This window comes from Cervus canadensis, chromosome 1 (genome assembly GCF_019320065.1).
Source record: "Cervus canadensis isolate Bull #8, Minnesota chromosome 1, ASM1932006v1, whole genome shotgun sequence".
Taxonomy (NCBI): Eukaryota; Metazoa; Chordata; class Mammalia; order Artiodactyla; family Cervidae; genus Cervus; species Cervus canadensis.
Window position 1 is genome coordinate 116486935 of NC_057386.1, and position 23037 is coordinate 116509971.

Consider the following 23037-nt stretch of genomic DNA (forward strand, 5'->3'; position numbering starts at 1 on the left):
GACAGGGAAGCCTGGCGTCCTGCGGTCCATGAAATCACAAAGAGTCGGACAGAACTCAGCGACTGAACAACATTATGAAGCAAAGTCTATCCTTTATTCAGATTTCTTTTGTTTTTTAACCTATGGTACCAGGATCCCACCCAAGAGACCACATTCTATTTAATCATCACTTCCTCCTTGGGCTCCTCTTGGCTGCAATAGTTTCCCAGACTTTCCTTGTTTTTGATGACAACCTTGAGAATTTTGAGGAATACTGGTCAGGTATTTTGTAGAATGTACTTCACTTGGGATTTGTCTGATATATTTTTCTCCTAATTAGACTGAGGTTATATGTTTGGGGGGGAGGAAGACCACAGATGCCATTCACATCACATCCCCTCAGGTTTACATACTCTGAATTTGACATGTCACTCTTGATCTTAACCTTGATCACATGGCTGGGGTAGCATATGCCAGGCGTCTCCACTGTCAAGTTACTTCTTCCCTCCTTTCCCTACTGTTTTCTTTAGAAAGAAGGCATTGTGTGTAACCCCCACTTATGGACTAGAGGTTAGGCTCCACTTTTTTTTTGTATACTCGACATTGAATTACTATTTATTTATTTTGGGCTGCGCCAAGTCTTCCTTGCTGTGTGGACTTTCCCTAGTTGCAGCGAGCAGAAGCTACTCTTCATTATGATGCTTGGGCTTATTGCGGTGGCTTCTAGGCACGTGGGCTCAGTAGTTGGGGCTTGGGGGCGCCCTAGAGCACCTGGACGTCAGTAGTTTTGGAGCACAGGCTTAGTGGAATCTTCTCGGACCAGGGATTGAACCCATGTCCCCAGCATTGACAGGTGGATTCTCAACCACTGGACCACTGAAGAAGTCCCATACTGTCCCTTCTTGATGACACCATACCTAGAAAAATTATTTGGCATTCTTCTGCGCAGGAGACAGTTATATTCTCTCTTTTGTTTCTTGATTCAGCCATCTATTTATGTCAGTACGGACTCATGGATATTCATTTTATTCTTTGGGTTATAATCCAATACTACTCAGTGCTTTTACAATGACACTTGGTTCTTTCTTCCTTGGTTTATCAGCATTTCCCCAAATCTATTCTGAGACAATCTCATTCCATGGGATTTTAACAGGCAATCCTCTTAAAATAGGTTCCAGAGGCAAGTCATTTGGGGTAATAGTGACTGAAAAGAGATCTTGACTAGAGAACTTGTCAGGTATTTGAATTGCTCGTAGTGTGATGAGTGAACCACCCAGTGGGGGATATAATAGGTGACATTTCCCACACTTCTTTCGCTGATACCCTAGGGTGGGGTGGGTAAGATACATGTGAGAAAATAATCTAAACTCTATATCTTATATTCCCCTGGAGGCCAGAAGTTCTTAAGAGCAAAAATTATGCTTTATTCTTCTCTTTAACCTCCAGAAATTAGCTCTGAGAAGGTGTTAAGGAAAATGGGATAGATGGAAAGGATGAATGATGAAAGAAAGGACAGATGGGTGGATGGGTGGGTGAGATGGATACATGGATAGACGAACAGACAGAAGGACTTGTGGTTGGGAGATGGATGGATGATAGACAGGTTGGTAGTTGGGTGGATGGGTCAATGAATAGCTGCTTTAGTTGGTAGATGGATGGATGGATGGGTGGATGGAAGGACAGGCCAGGAAGTAAACGAACTGGTAGGTGTTGATTTCTGGTTTCTGTAGTTCCCTTTGTTAGGATCAAAAATACTCATCTCTGAGTCACTCACAAACTTCCAGACTTAGGGCTTGAGATAATTGCTCATGACTGACAGAAGGCAGTGAAAGTAGTGCTCATTTATTATGCCCTGACTGTGTGCCAGGCATTTTACATGCTCTTTCATCTTTAAAACATTCTGTGCGATTATTTCTCCTCGTTATTCAAAGAAAGAAACTGGAGATCAGAGAAGTCCAGAAACCTGGACAAAGTCCTCTGACAGGAAAAAAGGATGGAGCTGGAATTGGAGCTAAGATCTAAGTGTCTCTAGTCCTTGAATTTCCCATGATGGCCCTGAGCTTCCAGGCCCATAGTCCTCTCTGTTTCCCTTTCCGGGGCCCCACCAGGCCTGTAGGAAAATGAGAGAGATCTTTGGGGACCTGGAAAGAGAGAAGTAACACTGCAGAAATCTCTGTATCAGCACCAGGCTCCAGAATGCTCCAGGCGAGGGAGGGCAGAGCACAGGCAACCAGAGGCCCAGGAGGCAAAGAGTAGAGAGGCATTCAGACCAGATGTGTGTGTGTGTGTGTGTGTGTCTGTGTGCATTTGTGGGTGTGTGTGTGTGTGCATTTAAAGACAGGTCGCGTTTTGTATAGGGCTTCCCTTGGGCTCAAATGGTAAAAAAAAATCTGCCTGCAATGTGGGTGACCTGGGTTCAATCCCTGGGTCGGGAAGATCCCCTGGAGAAAGGAATGGCTACCCACTCCAGTATTCTTGCCTGAAGAATTCCATGGACAGTGTTTATACAGCTAACTGTGTCACTTCCAAAAAATTATGTAAGATAGTTGACACATTTTAAAAAACCTTGCCTAGTTAAAATTATACCTTTAAAACTAGGAATAAAATATAACAGCCAAGTACAAAGAGAGTTGGGAGCAGAGAGGTAGCCAGGCTCTAATATCAGAGGGGATGAGCCAGTGCTGGGAGGCCTATGCCATTGGATGGGAGTGCAAAGGAGATGCACAAAAAATGCTCCATTCTCTGACTACCTCTCTCTGTTTTCCACAGTCTTCCAAGACCATTATTAGGTCAACATATTCCCTTATTGTTTAAAAGTCTCCTTTTTTTTTTTTTTTTTTTGAGAATGTACTTTTTTCTCTGGTAGTATGTGAGGAGACAGAGTATATCAGAAAACCAAGGTAAGGTAAATAATAGCAATTAAAATCTAAGCCTGATCCTGAGCTTCCTAGCAGCCATGGCAAAAAGGCAAAGAAGTTTGTCTTCCTAGTTCTCGTTGTCTACCAAAAGTCAAGGTTAAGAGAAGTGAAACTCTGAGTTTTCCCAGACAGAGGCTTCTCTTATGTCTGAATCCTGAGAGGGATATGTCCCCTGGGCCATTCTAAAATCCATATGACATAGAACCATGTTTATGTTATGCTTATGTTTATGATCAGAACAACCGTGGACAACATTATGGATCAGCTTCTTGACAGTGGTTTTGCACAGAGACACTCCATACATGATTTTTTCTCACATAAACCCTTAGTGACCACCAACAGTTCCATCGCTTCATGGCCCCAGGTGGATGGTCCTCCCAGGAAAAGTTTAATTTGATCTGACTTGATCCAGGGACACAGCCTGGATAACCTGGGGGATGGAGGCTGAATGTTTTGTGGCAGCAGCAGCAAATAGGACTCTGGCATCCATGGGACCAACAGGAGGGTGGGAGGAGAAGGGCACAGAGCAGTTGACATTCCCTAGCGCTCAGGGTCAGGCTAGAAAAATCAGGCCTTTGACGTCCTCCTTTCTCCCCACAAAAGTGCAATCATGACGCGTGCTCTCCAGTAAGAGGTCTCAGCCGCGTCTAGAACAGCTTTCAAATCAGACAACAAAGACTCGAGTCCTGGCTCTGTCACTACCTGTGTGATCTGGAACAAGCCTCTTAGCTTCTGTTTAATTTATTTTTGGTGGTGCTGAGTCTTGGCTGCTGCACACAGACTTTTTCTAGTTGCAGCAAGTTGAGGATACTCTCTAGTTGCAGTGTGCTGGCTCCTCATTGCCATGACTTCTCTTGGTGTGGAGCACAGGCTCTCGGCACGCGGGTTTCAGTAGTTGCAGCCTGTGGGCTTCAGAGTGCAGGCTTAGAAGTTGTGGCACACAGGCTTAGTTGCCCCATGGCATGCGGAATTCTCCCAGACCAAGGATTGAACCCAAGTCTCCTGCATTGGCAGGCAAATTCTTTACCGCTAGCACCACCAAGGGCTTCCCTGCTAGCTCAGATGGTAAAGAATCCTCCTGAAATGCAGGAGACGTAAGAGACTTGGGTTCAATCCCTGGGTCAGGAAGAGCCCCTGGAGAAGGGAATGGCCACCCATTCCAATATTCTTGCCTGGAGGATCCTGTGAACAGAGGAGCCTAGTGGGCTACAGTCCATGGGATCACAAAGAGTCAGACACGACTGAGCAGCAAAGCCTGCATAAAGAAGAGAAGCCATAGTTTCTATCAAATGCCCAAAGGGGCTCATGACCCCTGGAAACCAAGGACCGCTGCTGTGAGAGCTGGATCATGATTCCTGGCATGTGCCTCCCCAGCTCCAGATCTCAGACCCAGTCCTCAGGTCTTCTGCCAGCCTTGCTAGTCACTGAACCCCAGCTGGCTTCTTCCCATGCTGGGGGAAGGCAGAAGGAAGGGCTGGCTCTTAGGAGGTAGCAGTCAGGGACCTGAGCTGGTGCCAGGGAATCAAGGCCCCAACGTGTGTTGAGCACGTAGGAGGGGCCGCACATAGCTGCATGCGTCATTTCCTTCTGTCATCCCCGAGCCCCGGGTTGGAAGAGTTGCTATCGTCTCTGTTTTATTTTGTGTTATTTTTGGCCCCACCTTGCAGCTGGTGGAATCTTAAGTTTTCTGACCAGGGATTGAACCCCTGCCCTTCTCAGTGAATTCTCAGTCCTGACCACTGGAGCCCCAGGGAATTCCCATCACGCCCATTTTAGAGATGAGGAAACTGAGACCCGGAGAGGGGAGGGGAGGGCACACACAGAGCTAGAGGTGGTGGGATCTGGATCCAGTGCTCATTGATTCTGGAGCCCGTGCTCTTTCCATGATGTGACTGGGGAAGGGAGGCAGGCCCTGGGGGTCTGAAGACACCTAGACCCACCTCCCACCCCCTCCTAACCTCCAAAATCCAGGCCTGGGGGGCAGGACCCCATCTGTGGTCATTTCCGGAGCCACCTTTAAAAGCTAGTACTGTCTTTTTGGGCTTCCTTGGGGACTCAGTGGTAAAGAATCCACGTGCCAATGCAAGAGACACGGGTTTGATCTCTGGGTCAGGAAGTTCCCCTGGAGAAGGACATGGCAATCCACTCCAGTATTCCCGCTGGGGAAATCCCATGGACAGAGGAGCCTGACGGGCTACAGTCCACGGGGTCGCAAAGAGTTGGACACAACTTAGCAACAACAATAGTAAAAATAAATGTCTTCTTAGGGAAGGGTGGGCAAGAGTATCTGCTCCCCTCTCCAATCAACAGCATTTGCCAGAAGCAATGGCTGCTCCACCCCAGGCAACCTGATGACCACTCGTGAGGACTGATCACCCGGGTGCTCAGGGCTCAACACCCAGGCTCCCTTCTCTCTCCGACCTTCTCCTCTGCCCGCTTCCTGCCACTACCTTCGGTCTGATTAATTCTCCCAAACCTGCCATGCCACAGTGATTAATCAGGGTGGCCCTCCTCTAATTGGCACTCAGAGACAACAAATGCCTCTGCTCATGGGGCTCAGGGGCTGGGCTGGGTTAACTTCCCAGACCCAAATGACCCCAGGTTTGCCCCTAAGATCTGTGAGCGGGAGCCTCGGGGAGGAGGGGGGAGCAGAGGAGCCTGGACAAAAGGGCAGGCCCCACGACAAGCCCCTGATTGACTCAGCTCTGCCACTTCCTGGCTCTGTGACTTAGAACAGGTCATCTCGCTCTCTGGGCCTGACGTTCAGGCTCCTGGGCTCTCTGAACTGAGCTTCATCTCCAACCTTAGCCTCTCAGGTACCCTGTCCCTTCCACTCCATCCAACCCGCCCAATCACTGGCTTAGTCCTAGCCCTCTGGGGCAGCGGGAGGGGGCAAGTATGTGTTACACATGCCTTTGTGGATAATTATAACCTTTATGATATATATTGTATTGATACTGATGTGCAGCACTCAAAAATAATAGTGAAACATACAGTAGTCTTTCTTGTAAATTCCATAGAGCCAATTAATTCTCCTAAAGTGCTTTCACTGAAATTTGCCAAGCTCTGGTACCCATAGCCAGCCTACGGTTGGACTTGATGAACAAGGGTAGTTCAGGCATGAATGCTGGTTGATATTTTCATTTAAGTGGTAATGGGTAAACTGAGCGTGGAACAATGGAGATTCAATGTCAGAACTTCACTCATTTGTCAGTGATGTGAATTGCATGATGGCTTTTTGCATACTGGAAGAAGATTTCCTCAATTCTGTGTGCTAGTCACATTTAAGGGCTATAAACACAACACACTTTCAAGTTTGATCTGTGTTATTAATGTTTTCTCCATTACTTTCAGTTTCAATAATCAACAGCACAATAAGTTAAACCTTGATTTGTACTACTTGCCAATTTCTGTGGTGTCAATACTCTGATTTCAAATGCATGCAATTTGTTTTAAAAAAAATACATGCAGTCAGATAAATGACACCTGATTCAGCTATAGACCATCTCCATCACCACCACCCCACCCCTGTCTCTCTCCGAACCCCTTTGTGGTCAGTCCCCACCCCACACCTTGGCACCTAGCCACCACCAGTCTGCTCTCTGCCACTCTAGTTTGGCCTCTTCTAAAATTTCACACACATGAAATCACACGGTGCTGCAGTCTTCTGAGTTTGGCTCCGAAGGATAGGGGGAGTTTAGCCAGATAAAGGGGCGGGCGGAGGCGGCAAAGAAGCAGCTTTACAGACAGATGGCAGAGCAGGTGCAACGGTATAAATTTTGTTTTGAGATTCACATATGTTGTTGCTTGTACTGAGAGTTCGTTCCTTTCTATCGCTGAGTAGTACTCCGTGGTATGAGCGGACCAGATCTATTTATTTGCTCACCACGTCACTCCCTGACATAGCTGTTCGCACCACAGGTCACATGGCCTCGCCTCCACCCGCCCTTTTCCCCACTGGCCCCACCCCTTCACCCTCGCACACCGGCCCCCTGCCCTGCATACCCTTCCTCCACTTTGTCGTTGTTAAGTCGCTGAGTCCGACTCTGCATCCCCATGCACTGCAGCACGCTGGGCTTCCCTGTTCTTCACTGTCTCCCGGAGTTTGCTCACACTCATGTCCATTGAGTCGGTGATGCCATCTTCCAAAAAGCCACACCCCTTGGGACCTTAAAAGGTGCAGGAAAAGGAGGTGGCCATGAACTCTGGTGCTGTGGACGGTCACGGTAGCTGTCTCCTCCACCAGCTGAGGCCAAGCCTTTCATCTGGGAAAAAGTTGGGAAGAGGGCCAGGCCGGGGGCCTTGGCCAAGAACCCTTTCCCCCAGGGCCCTAGCTTTGCCTCCTCTGAGCCTTGAGAAAGGAAGCTGAGGCTGGAAAAGGAGGCAGGAGGGACCACTGGCCCCTTCCAGGGCCACCAAGCATCCCCTGGGCTCCTGAGAATGACCTCCTTCAATCCCCACACAGCCTTGGAATTACAAGGTTTCCTGTTTCAGAAACAGGGGAAGAGCATTCCAGAGAGGGCAAGGCTCGCTCAAGATCACACAGCTCAGAGGCCAGGCAAACTGGGATTTCACCTCCTTACCTCCTATTGGCTACTGAGCTGCTTGGGGGTCCCGCAATATCCAGAGAGGGAGAGAGAGAACCTTCCTAGAAGCAGTCAGGCCACTGTGAATGTCTGAGAGGAGCCAGGCAAGGCCATCCTCTTCATCCGTCTGGCCCCTCTTCATGGGGGGAGCAGGTGGGGAGCAGAAAAGTCACTGCTTCTCTGGACCGTCTGCCCAGGTCCCTGTCCCCTCCACCCCCGTGAGCTAAGCCTAAACCCTTCTAGCTGTCAGCTGGCTGATAAAAGGGAAGACGCCCAGGAGAGGGTCCCTCCCTACCAGGCAGGGGGGAAGGTTAGACCCCAGGGCTAGGAGGAAAGGAAGAGTCACCAGCATCACTAGGACCTCTTCTTTCTCCCCTACCTGCCTAGTTCCCTTCCCTGCCCCCCTCCCTCCCGACAAGCCAGTAATAATAATAATCCATTTTTTAAAACCCTACTGCTGGGCTTCTAGTGAGATAGCTGCCTCTAGCTGTCCGTATACAGGAGAGACAGATGTTGCCAACATCTGGAGACCAGGGAGGCCGGGTCCTGCCTGGAACTGGGAAGAGGGCCCAGGGGGGATGGAGTGCTCCAAGGGGAGGGGGGCCCCCTACCTGTCAGTCATCTGGACGGGGTTCTCTTCCACCGCGAAGGAGGGCCCCCAGGGCCTGGCCAGGGCTCCCAGGCGTGGAGGCCCTTTGCCAGGGAAGCTGGGCGGGTGCAGCCTGCAGGGAGGGGAACTTCAAAGGCTCCCCTAATCCTTGGTGACATTTCAGACACAGGAGTTTGCTTTTTTATGCTGTGGATCAAAGCGCAAAACCTTTATAAATAACCCTCATAAAAACCAAGGGGCTTGTAAAGTTAAACAAGAAGTCACAAAGAGTGTGAGCTTTTGGGGGCAGGACAGAGGCTGGGGGAGTCCAGCCCCTGCCCCATCTGCCCCACCGGATGACCCCCATCCCCCATGAGACCAAAGACTGGAGGCCCAGTGGGAGGTCAGGAGGCAGGCCTGGAGGGCTGGGCTGGACTTGGCATCCTCCTCTCCAGCCCTCTCCCCACACCCCCATAGGCATCCTAGGGTGGGCCTTTCATTCATTAAGTCATTTCTTCTCTCATTAATTCTTTCAGTCAGTCAACAAATATTTCCTGATGTTATCCCTGAGCAAGGCCCCTGGCCAAGGCATTGGCATTACTGAGCTTTAAGTCACAGCACTGTTGCTTACAAGTTGGGCAGTTTCTAGAAAAATCACCTCATCTCTCTGAGCCTCAGTTTCCTCATCTATCGAATGGGGATACATTTTGAACATCTTCTAAAAGAGTCATTAGGAGTCCTCTATGGTCATGGCATGTGGTCAAAGCTCAAAAGACTTTGGTAAAAACTCTCTTGGTGATTATTATTAATAATCAGGCAGACTAATAATAATTACTGTTATTATTTTAAGACTTTTAAATATATATATTCATTTATTTTTGCTGCATCAGGTATTAGTTGCAGCATCCAGGATCTTCACTGTGGCAAGGCTTGCGGGCTTCTCTCTAGTTTTGGCGTGAGGGCTCGGTAGTTGCTTCTGGCCCCTCTCACAGTGGAAATTTCCAGAGGGAAGGAGGAACAGGATTGGCAGATGACGAGGGGTCCCTAAAACCCAGCACACTGGGTGCTGGGCCCTGGGCGCCCCCTTGGACAAGGAAGATGCAGTACACACTGTTTGTATGAAGCCCCTGCCTCATCGAAGGGCCCCCCCTAAGTGCTCATGGCAGCTTCAGGATGGCAACAAGTCCATTTCATGGATGAGAAGACCATGGCCCAGGGTGCTGAAGGCATTTGCCTGTTGTCACCCAGCTAGATTGTGCCAAGACTGGAACCCAGGCCTGGCTGGTTCCAGGTCAGCCTTTTCTATTGCTCCTGGAGGCACTGAAGGTGGATAGCCCAGAGCTGGTTCCATCCCAGCAGCATCCACCTGACCAGCTCCTCGTCCGGACAAAGCAAATGAGCTCCCAGAACCTGGTTTTACATCTGTGCAGCTCCTATTACATGGGATTTATTCAGCTGCTGCCACCCAAGCTGCCAGCTTCCGGATTCTCTAAGAGGAAGGCTGGGGAGCCAAGGGAGGCGGGCATGTGTCTTAGTCTGTTTGGGCTGCTGTAACAAGATACTAGAGACCAAGCATCTTATAACAACAGAAATTTATTTCTCACAGTTCTAGAAGCTGGAGGTCTGAGATCAGGGTGCCCACAAGGTCAGGTGAGGGTCCTCTTCCTGGTTGCAGATCTCTCACTGTGTCCTCAAGTGGCTGAAGGGGCAAGGGATCTCCTGAGACCTCTTTTATAAGGGCACTAATCTCGGGACTTTCCTGGTGGTCCAGTGGCTAAGACTCTGCACTCCCATTGCAGGGAGACAGGGTTTGATCCTACTTAGGAACTAAATCCCACATGCCAAAACTAAGAGTTTGCATGCCACAACTAAAGGTTCCGCATGCCACAAGATCAAAGATCCTGCATGCTGCAACTAGGGCTTGGCACAGCCAAATAAATAAATAGTTTTTAAAATAAATAAGGGCACTAATCCCATACATGAGGGCTCCACCCCCATGACCTAATCACCTCCCAAAGGCCCCACCTCCAAATACCATCATCTTGGGCATTAGTTTTCAACTAACGTTGGAATTTAGTTTTCATATAATATGAATTTGGGGAGGACAGAGGCATTCAGACCATAGCAGCATGCCAGTGAATTTCACTCCCTGGTTCCATCATTCAGTGAATGACTCAGTCATTGAACAGACGTGAACTGGCCCCTGCCATGTGCCAGGGCCCAGGCTGGACACCAGAGCTACAGCACACACCAGCTAATCTCAGGCACCCTGCCCTGCCTAGCTGAGGAGGCAGATACAGTCCAAAGTGATCAGGGTGGGGCGGGGAGCACAGAAGGGGAACCTATATGTGGAGGAGGGTCTGTGAGAGATTTGGGGTTGAGCTGGGATGCAAGTATAAGTAGATGTCAGCCTGGGAAAGGGGGTCAGGAAGGATCTTTTAGGCAGAGGGGACAGCATGGGAAAGGTGAGAAGGCAGAGTGTAGACACAGAAGGGGCCCTCTCACAATACTCTTTTGTTTCAAGATCAGAATCCTTGGAGGGACAGGTGGGTCCAGCACAATGTGATCCTCATGTCCATCGTGCCCCTCACCCTTAGCCCCAGTTAGATATTCCCATCACAGCACCCGAGGCAAGGGAGGCTCAGAGAGGTTGAGTAACTCGATTAAGGTCACAGAGCAGACACTTTGGATCTGCACCAGCTTGGTAGGCCAGGGAGCTGTTTACAGGATGTCCTCCCAGAACCTCCAGGGTTTACAGTCTACACCTGCAGCAAGTCACCTCTCCCTGCTGAATCCCAGTTTCCTTATCTGTAAAATAAGACTCAGGTGAAGTGCCACCCACATACCTGTTAGAGCCACGTCTCTCACTGACCTCATTAGGGCGGCTGGCCTGGAAGCTGCGGTCCCTAGGGGAGGCTCAGCTACAAATCCTGCCCCAACTCGGCCAGGGACAATGGGACCCCCCTGCAGGCATCTGGCCTAGTTGGCAGGAGACCCCCGGGAGCTGTGCCTGCTTCACTGTGATCATTTCATGACTCGTGAAACGCTGGTCTTGAGCGGACCCCAGGACCCAGCTCCTCTGTGGCCAGAGGACGGTCTTCAAACACCAGACCGAGCCCCTCCCTCTGCCAGGCCCATGCTGGGCACTTCCCACAGATGCCATCACTCAATTCCTGAAGCTCCTGGTGAGGTCAGTGCCTATGTTCCCACTTTCCAGACGAAGGTTTGGGGTTGGGAGCACCACCCACAGAGCCCTCACCATGCGGGGGCAGCCCTGGAGGGCTCCCTGGCATCCCAGGCCTTGGTTCTCTTGTCTAGAAAATGATAGTGATGAGGGCCCTCTTGTGGGCAAGGAATGGTCTCCATTTCCTCATCTGGGGATCTGACTTCCCAGGTTCACATGAGGATTAACCACCAAATAATAGCAGTGAAAAGTGAAAGTGTTCATTGCTCAGTTGTGCCGTCTTTGAGACCCCATGGACTGTAGCCCGCCAGGCTCCTCTGTCCATGGAATTCTCCAGGCAGGAATACTGGAGTGGGTTGTCATTATCTTCTCCAGGGGATCTTCCTGGCCCAGGGATTGAACCTGCCCACACTTCCCATGCTTCCCCTATCTTCTGCCTCCTTCTAGACAGTGACAGAGGGTGTCTTTTGTGGGATCACCTAAGGGACAGAGTTGCAAGTGTTTTTTACCTCGACTAGAGTTAGACAGCAAAGGGGATTTCCCCTGGTGATCCAGTGGCTGAGACGCAACACTCCCAATGTGGGGTGTATGGGTTCGATTCCTGGTCAGTGAACTAGATCTCAAATGCCACAACTAAGACCTGGTGCAGCCAAATAAATAAATATTAAAAAATAAAAAAGTAAAGTTATAGACAGCAGAAGGAACTTCTCAGCCAAGGAGGCTGTGAACAGAAATGTGTGTTACCCATAGTCAAGGCTGAGTGATGCTGAGATTAAAAACCTTTCCCAAGACAGCAAGAAGGGCAGATAGCCCTTCCAAGTTCCTTCTGCCTTAGGGTCCTAGAAGCAGGACTGCAGCAGACCCGCATGATGCCATCTCCATGTATGCTTCTTCCTGGGGCTAGGAAATGCCAGGCTATTGTCTGGCGTGGAGGGAAGGGGAGTTCCTCGGTGACTGGATCCTGGGATTGGTGAGAACACCCCCTTCGCCGCCCCACGCATGCCAGGCCCCCAGAGCAGCTGGGCAGCATTTCTGCTGTCTGCGGGCTCATTTATCATTCCGAGGGGGGCATCGCTGCTGTGAGGTCCCTGGGGACAGCTCTGCCGGCCCCGTCTGATTGAAATCCAAGCCCAGTGCGCACACAGCCCAGGGAAGTGGCCGCCCAGAACCTGAAATAAATAACGCCACAGGCAGGAGGCACAAATCTGCCGCTAATTACGGCATATCCTGATTAAATGGGGTGCGTAAATAAATATTTCAGCTTGGAAGATGAATCGGCCGAGAGGACCGCCGTGGCCAGGCCCACTCTGAGCCTCTCTCATCCTGCTTCTTCCCCGTGAAGTCGCTCAGTTGTGTCCAACTCTTTGTGACCCCATGGACTGTAACCTACCAGGCTCCTCTGTCCGTGGGATTCTTGAAGCATGAATAGTGGAGTGGGTTGCTGTTTCCTTCTCCAGGGGATCTTCCCAACCCAGGGATTGAACTCAGGTCACCCGCATTGCAGGCAGACGCTTTACCGTCTGAGCCACAAGGGAAGCCCGCTTCTTCCTCGTAGGAGGAGACAAAGGACAGAGCCGTGGCTTCCCTTGCTGCGGAACTCAGGGTCAATCACTCTCCCTAGTCTTGGCTTCAGTTTCCTCATCCGTCAAATAAGTATCAGTGCTCACCCGTCAGCCAAGTTCAAAGGTCTGGAGGGAGAATCTGAAAGGGCATTTGGGGTGACTGGGTGTCACAGAGCCAGGGAGGAGTGACATGAACAGAAAAGAATAAAGAATTCAGGGCTTGGTGGTCTTGAGTTTGAATCTCAACTCTGGGACCAGCCCTCTGCCTCAGTTTCCCCTTCTATATGAAGAGCCAGTGGATGCTCTGGGTGCTGCACTTGGCACATAGCATGAACGGCAGCCCCTGTGAGGATGTGTGTGTGTGTGTGTGAGTAGCTCAGTCGTGTCCAACTTTGCGACCCCATGAACTGTAACCCACCAGTCTCCTCTGTTCATGGAATTCTGCAAGCAAGCATGCTGAAGTGGGTTGCCATTTTCCGCCTCCTGGGGATCTTCCCAACCCAGGGATTGAACCCAGGTCTCCTGCATGGGAGGTGGATGGGTTACCACATGAGCCGCCAGGGAAGCCCAGCCCCTGTGAGGATAAGAGACACGATATACTTGAGTCTTGGGACGTTGCTGTCATGAAACGTGGAGGTCTCCAGGAGAGCCAGCCCCAGGCACGGTCCGCACTCTCCACACCTGCTCAGACAGCCTCCTCCTGGAGACTCCTGTGTCTGTCCTAGCAGATGCCACCTACTCATTTCCGAGAGGCAGAGCGGTAATAGAATCGGGGGCCCAGGGGAGCAAAGGAGGAGGGAGAATCATCCTGGAAAAGTTTAAATCAATTAACTCCCTTCCAGAAAACAGGCTGGGAAATGTAATGGAGAAATAATGACTTTTCTCCACGGGATGAAATGACATAGACCAGGGCTCAGCGAGGCATCGGGGAGGCAGGAGCACAAGCCCTGACTGTGGCTGCCTGTGTGGCCCTGAGTACGTCTTGCTTCCCTCTCTGAGCCTTCCTTTTCCCATGTGTGCAAGGGGAGGGCTTGGGCCAGCATCCGGAATGGTTAATAGATGGCATGCCTCCTACAGCTCTTCCCTCCCGTGCCCGTGGCAGGCATTGCTAATCAACCTCTGCACGGTTTTTTGTTGGACCTGGATAGGGTAGCAAAACTAATCCAAACCTGTACTCCGGGCATTTCCTCTGGGGAGGCCAGAGTTGGCACACAAGCACAGGCTGCGTTTAGAGCATCTACAAGCCCTCCACTAGCACTAGGCCAGTGTTCACCAGTTAAACGATCACTGTCTTGATAGAGTCAGAATCCATCAGAGCACTAATAGCAAAGGTTAGCACTCACCAAGTGTTAGCTGTGGGCCAGGCATTGGTCTAAATGCTTTCACTTATTAACTCATTGAAACCTCAGGGAAACCTCATAACCATTAGATAAAGTGAAGTCGCTCAGTCGTGTCCAACTCTTTGTGACCCCATGGACTGTAGCCTACCAGGCTCCTCCATCCATGGGATTTTCCAGGCAAGGGTACTGGAGTGGGTTGCTATTTCCTTCTCCAACCATTCGGTAAAGCTGTTACTATCATTATGCTTATTTTAAGACCAAGGCTCAGAAAGGGGACATGGTTAGCCCACAGTCACACAGCTAGTAAGTGGGATCAAGATTCAAACCCATGCCCCTGTCTTCCCAGAAACAGCCCAGATGGGATGAGGAAGCCCTTCTCTTTTAAGTGAAAGCCTAGGGAAGAGAGCCACCATTTCTTCCCATCAAGCTCTGTGCCAAAAATGTCACACAGGTTATTAACTATCCTTATATTCTGGTTGGGGAAACAGAAGCTCAGACTTTCCCAAGGTCATGGCTGGTCATCTGCAAGGGCTGGGGTGAATGGCAGTGTTCTCTCTTTTCCACTTGCCCTCACCTACAGGAACGATGCCCATTTATCCTGGAACCTCCAGTGCCCAGCCCAGGACCTGGCATCCTGGGGTCAAGGAATGAATGAATGAATGAGCTAGTACTAGAGGAGTTCCAGGCTTGGGGTACACACCAGCCCTTGGATCTCTCTGCCGACTCCGTGTCCCTGTCCCTTGCTGACCCACCTGCCCTGGCTGGGTGACCTCTCACCTCTGCTCATGACCCCAGATGACCCTGAAGGCTTCTGGTTGGGGACCAAATCCATCATTCCTGAGTGGTCTGTCCCAGCCCTGGCTCCCCCATCCATCTTCTCACCACAGCTAGAGGGAAGAGGGTAGTACTGGGATGGAGGGGGGAGGGTCCCACTCCAGGAAATGCTTGGCCCCACTGAAGTCCTCCCCAGTGTTTCCCCCCATCACCTCCCAGCAAGCTCTCCCCACCCACAGAACCATTTGGTCAAATACCTTGAAACCCAATATATGACAGCAAAGCAGCGGACTCTGGATAAAGGCTGCAGGGTGTGAAGACACCTGCCTAATACCCAACCCTCCTTCTTTGCCTCCCAGCAGCCCCCAGGGTGGAGACCCCCCAGAGACCTTCAAGAAAGCCATGGTCCAAAACTCTTCCCTAGGGATCAGACCTGGGTTTGAATTCCTGCTCAGCCACTGGCTCGCTGTGTGACCTGGAATCAGTGCCTCCCCTTCTCTGGACCTCACTTTTTCCATCTGCAACATGGGAGGACTGAACTCAGTGGCTTTCAAACCTTTTATCGTTGGAACAGTGAAGACTGTTGTGGGTTTTTTGTTTTTTTCTTTCCAAATTAAATCACACACTGAGCTCCGAGAGGAAAAAGAGATGAAATTGAATGTTCTCTGGCTGAAATTGGTGACCCCAGAGCTCTATCTTTTTCAGCTCCCTCTGCCCACTCCTACCACTTACTAGTGGTCCCTCAGGACCACTTTCTAAAACCCTAAGGTTCCTAGAAAGATTTTGAAAACATAGGAATAGATATTTTTTCAATCATTCTGTTATGAAACATTTCAAACCTACAGCAAAGTTGAAGGACATTTACAGTAGACACTCAAATATCCACCTTGTAGATTTTACCATTAATGTTTTACTTTACTTCCCTTATCCAGTAAGGGCAACCTCACAGCTCAGCAAAATGCCACGACTCAGAGAGGACTGTGCTGGCGGACGGGGTGGTTCTGAGTCCTTCCCAGGCCTCACAAGCTCCCAATGGCAACACCAGCTGCTGTAACAAATAGACCCCAGCATCTTAGTGGTATAACTCTACAGAGGTTCATTTTTCGCCTAACAGTTCAGAGCCTGTGTTGTTGGCCAACAGGTGGGCAGCTTTCCTTCACAAGTGATTTAGAGACCCAGGTGCCTTTGGCCCTGCCCTGACCCGGAAGGGTCGATCGTCTGCCTTAGGGCAGAAGGGAAAGCTTAGAGAAAAAGGCACATTCACACCTCATGTCATGCGTGCTCACATTTCATTGGCAAAAGCTACTGATTCAGTCATGCCTGGAAATGTCATCCCAGCTACATGTGCTCACTGGGCTCTGTTTCCCAGCATCATTTCACCCAGGGAAAGGGTTGTGAATTTCAGCAATGGGGTAGCTATCTTTACTATATCCTGAGTGGCTGGAAGCGCCCCCCACTGCCCCCCTCAGCCACCCTAAATCATCCTAGCCATCCCCTGTCTCCAGCTACCCCATGTGAGGCCAGCTCTCCAGGGGAGTTTAATCTTGCTCAGCAAACCTGTATTGAGTTCCTACTGTATACCTGTGCTCTAGTAAAGCGACCTGCCTAAGGTCACAGAGCTAGTGGTAGAACTGGGATTTGAACCCAAATATCACCTTTCTAGTTCCCTGCCCTTTCCTTCTCCATCAAAGTATCTTCTGAAATCTGTGGTAGAAGACCCTTTTAAAAAAATTTATTTTTTTGCTATACACTGAAGCATATGGGATCTTGGCTCCCAGACCAGGGATTGAATCCACACCTACTGCATTGGAAGGCAGAGTCTTAACCACTGGACCGCCAGGGAAGTCCATGGCATCTGTGACAGAAGAGAAACACAGAGCATGAGCTTCCTGACACAGGCTCTAAGCTAGGAGCTTCACACATGTCCCCTGATTTCTTCTTACCTATACCCATGAAGTTGGTGCTGTCATCCTTGTCATTTTAGAAAGCAGAAAACCGAGGCTCAGAGAGGCAGAGTGACTTACCCAAGGCTGCACAGCCAGTTTAATCTCATATCCTGGTCTCGTTGACCCCATTAGGTCACGTCTTGATGTACGGGTGGTTTTGATGGCTAAACGTAGAGGCAGTGGGATTGTTCCTTATCACAAGGAAGGCTTAAAAGGCCAAGGGATACCTTCTCCATTAACGATGGCGTGAACATATTTTAAGGAGCGGAATGGCGTCACTGAGCAATGATGGTTTATAAACTGGCTGCAGAAAGCAGATCCCCTCCCCGCTGGATCCCAGCCAGAAAGAGGCTCCGGGGCGAGGGCGGGGGCACCTTCCTGAAGCCTTCTGGGTCTGAGCCAGGGGCTGGGGCTGCGGGAGGGAGCCCAGGGCGACAGGGCCAGGAAGCAGGGACCCAGCCTATTGACGACCAGGGCCCAATCAATACTATCTCCCCAGGCCATGCCTGGCCAGACATTGATTTCTGCTACTGCTGTTAACTCCCTGTTTATGTAACGCCTGAACTTTGCACAACTGAACCATTTCATGTGCAGAAGAGGGCCTGTTGCCATGAAAACCAGGCTGCACATGACAGCCGGGATGCGGCGGTATCCCTGTTTTATTGGCCCGCGCTGAATGTATTTTAACCTTGATAAGTCAATAACTTTTTGTACAAAAGGAAATCTGCCAGGCGGGCTGGGGAGGGCCTGCTGGCCTTTCCAGGCCAGAGGGGAGGTGAGGCGGACTGGGTTTAATCCCCTGGAATCACCCTGCCACTCAGAGCTCAGAGAACCAGGCCCAGCTGGCCAGAGAGGAGAGATGCCTTGTGTGTGTGTTGGGGGGGGGGGTTGCTTGTGGAGGGGGGGGTGTCACCAGGACCACCCCCACTGCCATTTACTGTTTCTGGTTTGTTAGGGCCTAAAGTTAAGTTATGGGACTTCCCTGGTGGTCCAGTAGCTAAGAATCCGCCTTCCAATGCAGGGGAAATGGGTTTGATCCTTGGGTAGGGGGTGAGACTAAGATCCCACAAGCTGTGGGGCAACTGAACCTGCAAGTCACAACTAGAAAGAAGCCTTCAGGTCTCAATGTAAGATCCTGAGTGCCACGGCTAACACTTGGTGTGGCCAAATTTTTTTTTTTAAGCTAAGTCAGAAATCCTCTATGCCAAGAGACCTACCAGGGATCAAAGCCTAGTCCCCCTCACTGAAGAGCTCTGTGCCACCTTGAGCAAGGCCAGTTGACATAGGCCAGTGGGTCCTCTTCGTGGCCTGTTGCAAGGTTTATAGATCCTGTATGAGAAGCACCTGGGGTACTGCCTGGTCCATAGCAAGGCCTCACTAGATGGGTGTGACTATTATTGTCATTGCTATATTTTACAGTAACAGTAGTTGATTATGCCTATAAAGAGCTCATTAGGCTTTTGGAAATGTTATACTGTACAATTTTCTCATTATAATCCTTGAGATAGGCAAGGCTAAGGTAGATAGGGCATCCCAAGTGACTCTGTGGTAAGGATCCGTCTGCCAGTGCAGGAGACAAGGAGACATAGGAGACACGGGTTTGATCCCGGGGTAGGGAAGATCCCCTGGAGAAGGGAATGGCAATCCACTCCAGTATTCTGGCCTGGAGAATCCCATGGACAGAGCCTGGCGGGCTACAATCCATGGGGTCGCAAAGAGTCAGTCGGACATGACTGAGCATGCAGCAAGGTAGACAGTCCCAATTTTCAAATAAGGGAACTGGAGCCCCGGAAAGTTGGCTGCCTTATCTAGGGGGTCACATGATAAGCTGGTAGTGCTGGTTGAAAGAACGAAGCCTCCTGACTGCCAGTCCAGGGCATTTTCAAACTCCATGCAGGGGAACAGCCAACCCTGACTCTGGAAGACATCACTAATCAATGGTAGCACAGTAGCCTTACCCTTCTCATCCTTAGTGAGGCCTTAGAAATCCTCCTCAATGCAAAGGTCCCCGAAAGACTCCGGGTTCAAGTCCCACCTGTGGCCCAAATTTACTGTATGACTTTGGGTGAGGGCCTTCCCTGGGGCCCCCTGATCCCCAGTAGTGAAACAAAGGATGGGGGGCATTTCATGGTTCCTGGATTCTCCTAGGGGTTCTCCCCAGTGGAAGGGACCCCCACCACTTCCTATTTCCCATCCCAACCATCCAGGCCCCTAGAACCCTCCCCAGCTCCAACTACAAATATTGACAGAGGATCTGGTATGTGTCGGTGATTACTCAACACAGCAATGAAGATGGTGACAGAGTCCCACCCCTCCCAAAGCTGACAGTCAGCCAGGGAGACAGGAAATACCCAGGTCAACCCACAGAGCTCAGAGAGCTGCCAACAGTGATAAGTATGGGGAAGGGAAAAAGCAAAAGGGAGGTGCTCTGGGGAGAACTTCAGGTGGGGTAGTCAGGGAGGGCTTCTCTGAGGAGATGACATTTAAGCTGAGACCTAAAGTATGATAATGAGCCAGCCAGGTAAAAGAGCAGAAGGAAGAGTGGTCTGGGAACAGATCAGAGAGCGAACAGCTTGTGCAAAAGCAAACAGTTTGGTGCCTTCAAGCAACCAAGAGGAGTCAAAAGTGGCTAGTGGGGTGTGAGGGTGGGGTGTGGTCAGGGATCTTGTCCAGAATGTTACCTGGGCCTCCTAAGCCCCCCTCTGCTGGCCCCCTTTGCCCCATCCCCCCGAGGCCTGGCCCAGAGACAGGCTCAGGTACTGGGGGCAGGGCCGAGTGAGTAACAAGGTTACACGTGCTTCTTCTTTCTCCTTTTCTCCAGAAGGAGCATAAAGAGCTCTTTCTTTTCTGCTTATTAATAGCTCTGATTAAATTATCTCTGAAAAACCTATGTGGCGTGCACCAATGGGGGCTCGGCTCCCTCCAGGCTCTGGCCTAGATTACGGCAATGAGGGCAGGTGAGGCCACTGGGGGCTGGGGAGGCAGGCTGGGCCGGGCCTGCTCCCCCTACCAGAGTAAAGGCTCAGTCTCGGCCTCCTCGCCTCCCTCCCCCGCCCCACCTCAGCCTCTGTGAGCCACCTCCACTCTGAGGACGTTCACTTGGGACCCTGGACCTTTGCAGTGGCCACTCCCTTGGCCAGGAGAACTTGTCCCTCACCTGTGCCCTTGATGACCCCCTCCTCAGTTTTCCCAGGACACCTGATCAGCCTTTCCATCATCACTAGCCCATCAGCTGGGTCAGGGGCCTGCTCTGTCTTTTTCCTTCCTGTGTGACCCTGGGTGATAACTGCTAGTCACCTTGTCTGCCCCGCCATGGAACCTGAGTTTCTCAAGGCCAGGGGCTGCATCTGGGTTACTGCTACATTCCCAGGGCCTCGCTCATGGCAGGTCCTTAGGCAATGATGAATGAATGGACGAGCAGAGTTAAAGGGGGAATAATCAGGCCTCAGTGAGCATGGCATGACAAACCTTATCTGTGTGGGAGCATGGACGCAAGGGTTCCAGGCTCCAGGTCCCTTGAGCAGTACCAAGGTGGCAATTAACCCCACTTCACAGAAGGGAAAGTAAAGGCATAGAGCAGGTGAGTCACAAGGCTGGTAACCTGAAGAGTTAGAATTCAAACCCAGTCCATCTGATCGCCCTTCTTCTTCCTCTCCCTGCTCCTCCTCTACAAGAAAGCAAAACACAAACCTGGGCTACATCTACATCCATCCATCGATTCAGAGATGAATTTAACAAGCTTGTATTGAGTGCCAATTGTATGCTAGACCCATGCTGGAGATAAAGCAGTTTGAATGCAGCCCCGGCCCTCACAGAGCCTCAGGTTGGTGGGGAAGACTGACACATAAGTGGGCCTTTATGACACAGACTGAGTGCATCTATGAAAGGGGAAATGCTCCAGCCTGGAGGGCAGTATTCAGGGAAGGGCTTCCTGGAGGAGGTGGCAGCCTAACTGAAATCCGAAGCTGGAACAAGCAACAGCTACCTAGGAAGGAGGATATTTTAGATGGAGGGGACAGCCCGGGCAAAGGCCTGGAGGCCAGAAGACACAGCTGGGCAGATGTGCAGGTATTTTAGCAAGGCTGCAGTGTAGGGGGAATATAGTACAGTGAGGAACAAGGTGCTCCCTTGTCTCCTTTCCCCTTTGAGGCCTCTTGGACCCCTGGCTGGAGCCAGCACAATGTTCAGGGGCTGATCCGCCTGGTGGTTCTATGGACCGTGGCAAATCCATCTTGACGCTGGCTCCATTCACATAATGTGGAGTTATTGGACACAACCAAGAGGAAGGAATGACTGGATCAAGGCTGAGAGTTGGGAGGCTAGGGGGCAGTGGTATGAGGGTCTGACCTCAGGGAGGTGGGCTGTGGGGAGAGGTGTGGGACGGTGGCACTGAGCCTGTATATGGGGTATAAGTGAGCATCTCTGGAGACATCCAGCTGCCTGGAGGGATAGAGGGATGCCTGAAAGATGAGATCCCTACATAGCTACTGAGGCCTGAAATCACACCATTTAGCACATCATGGATTCATAGACCTTCAGAGGTGCAGGGGCCTTTTGAGATCATCTAAACTCCTGGCCGCACTTTGGAATCATGTGGGGGTCTTTGGAAACTCCTGAGGTGGGAAGTGGGTGCCAGCTCCAGAGTCTGACTGGCAGGACTGGGTTATGAGCCCCACCCTCCATTTTACAGCAGAGGAAACTGAGGTCCAGAGAGGAGAAGAAACTTGCCCTCCAGGTCATATGCAGTCAGTCAGTGGCTGGCACAGAGCATAATAAATCAAGGTCAGGGGCTCTGGTGTTTGGGGTCTTGATCCTTCATCTCGTGACCTTGTGCAAGTCACGTGGCTGTCCTTGGCTGTAAGATGTGGATACTAACAGAATAGATCTTACAGGGTTGCAGTGAGTGTAAAAGGACATAGAAATATGTGATATAAATAGCCCTGAGCATGCGCTTTGGCACACAGTAGGTATTAAATCATGGTAACCTCCCACAGGAAAAAATCCCAAACTTTGCAAAGGCAGTGGTGTGGCACCCCTGCCCTCTTCTCCCCTTCCAGCCCTCTCTTCCCTGAGTTTTGATTGTCGCTGTCCCTTGCCATGCACCTGACCCGGGTCCACAAAGCATTCTCCCCACCTGTCCACACCCAGTCCACCCAGCAGGTCTCCTGGGCAACCCACCCTGACGTCACTTGCAGCTCTGGCGGCTGGCCCAGGAGCTGAAGCAGCTGGTGGCCAGATCATGTTTCCAGGTGAGTCCCCTCCCCGACTCCAGCTCCCCACCCCCAACCTGGGGGGTGTGGGTGGGACAGCGGGGGAGAAATAGAGCAGGGCTTGGAGTCAAGGAGCTGCTGGGAATGGTGTGCATGGCGGGCGGCCTGAAACAGGGCCAGCATCTGTCCTAGATAAGGCGGCGGGTGGCCTACTTGAGCCGGCGCTGGAGCTCCCCGGTGGGCACCTCTCCCAGGCCCTGGGTAGGTGTGGGTTAGCTCCTAGAAGTAGGCTAGGGCCCGGCTGTAATCAGCTCATCCCACCAGGTACATTTGCCAAGGTCTCTGAGCCCTCTGCAGCTGGCATTTATTGAGCACTTACTGTGTTCCGAATCTCTTCCAAGCAATAACTCACTCTGCTCTCACACCAACCTGTAAGGTCCTTGTGATGCACAGACAAGAAACTGAGGCACAGAACCAGGAAGATAAATTCCCAAGTCCACAGGCCAGAGCTAGAATCCCATCCAGGTGTTGTGGGACTGGGGTTGTGTGGGGTGGGAAGGTCACACAGACACAGCCTGAGTGTGGTGGGAGGAGTTCTGGCTGCTGCTTTGCATTTCTTTAGGGATCCTGAGAAGTTTCCTGGAAAGCAGGCTCCTCAACTTGCTGTGTGATGGACATATGACAACTGAGGGAAATGTCCCTCCCAGGGCTGAATTTCTCCAGCTGTAAAATGGGACTGCTAAATGGGCCAACCTGCAGGGAGGCTATCAGGCAGAAGCAATGAGAGCTTATTAAACTGCTTCGAAAGTAAAAGGCAAGGTGCCATATAGTTTGATAGAGTCAAAATTGGGACCTGAGGTGATACTGTGCCTGTTTCCCTATCCATCTATTAAGTGGTGGGGAGGAGGCACCAGTGCCTACCTCCCACGTGTGTGGTGAGGATCTCCTG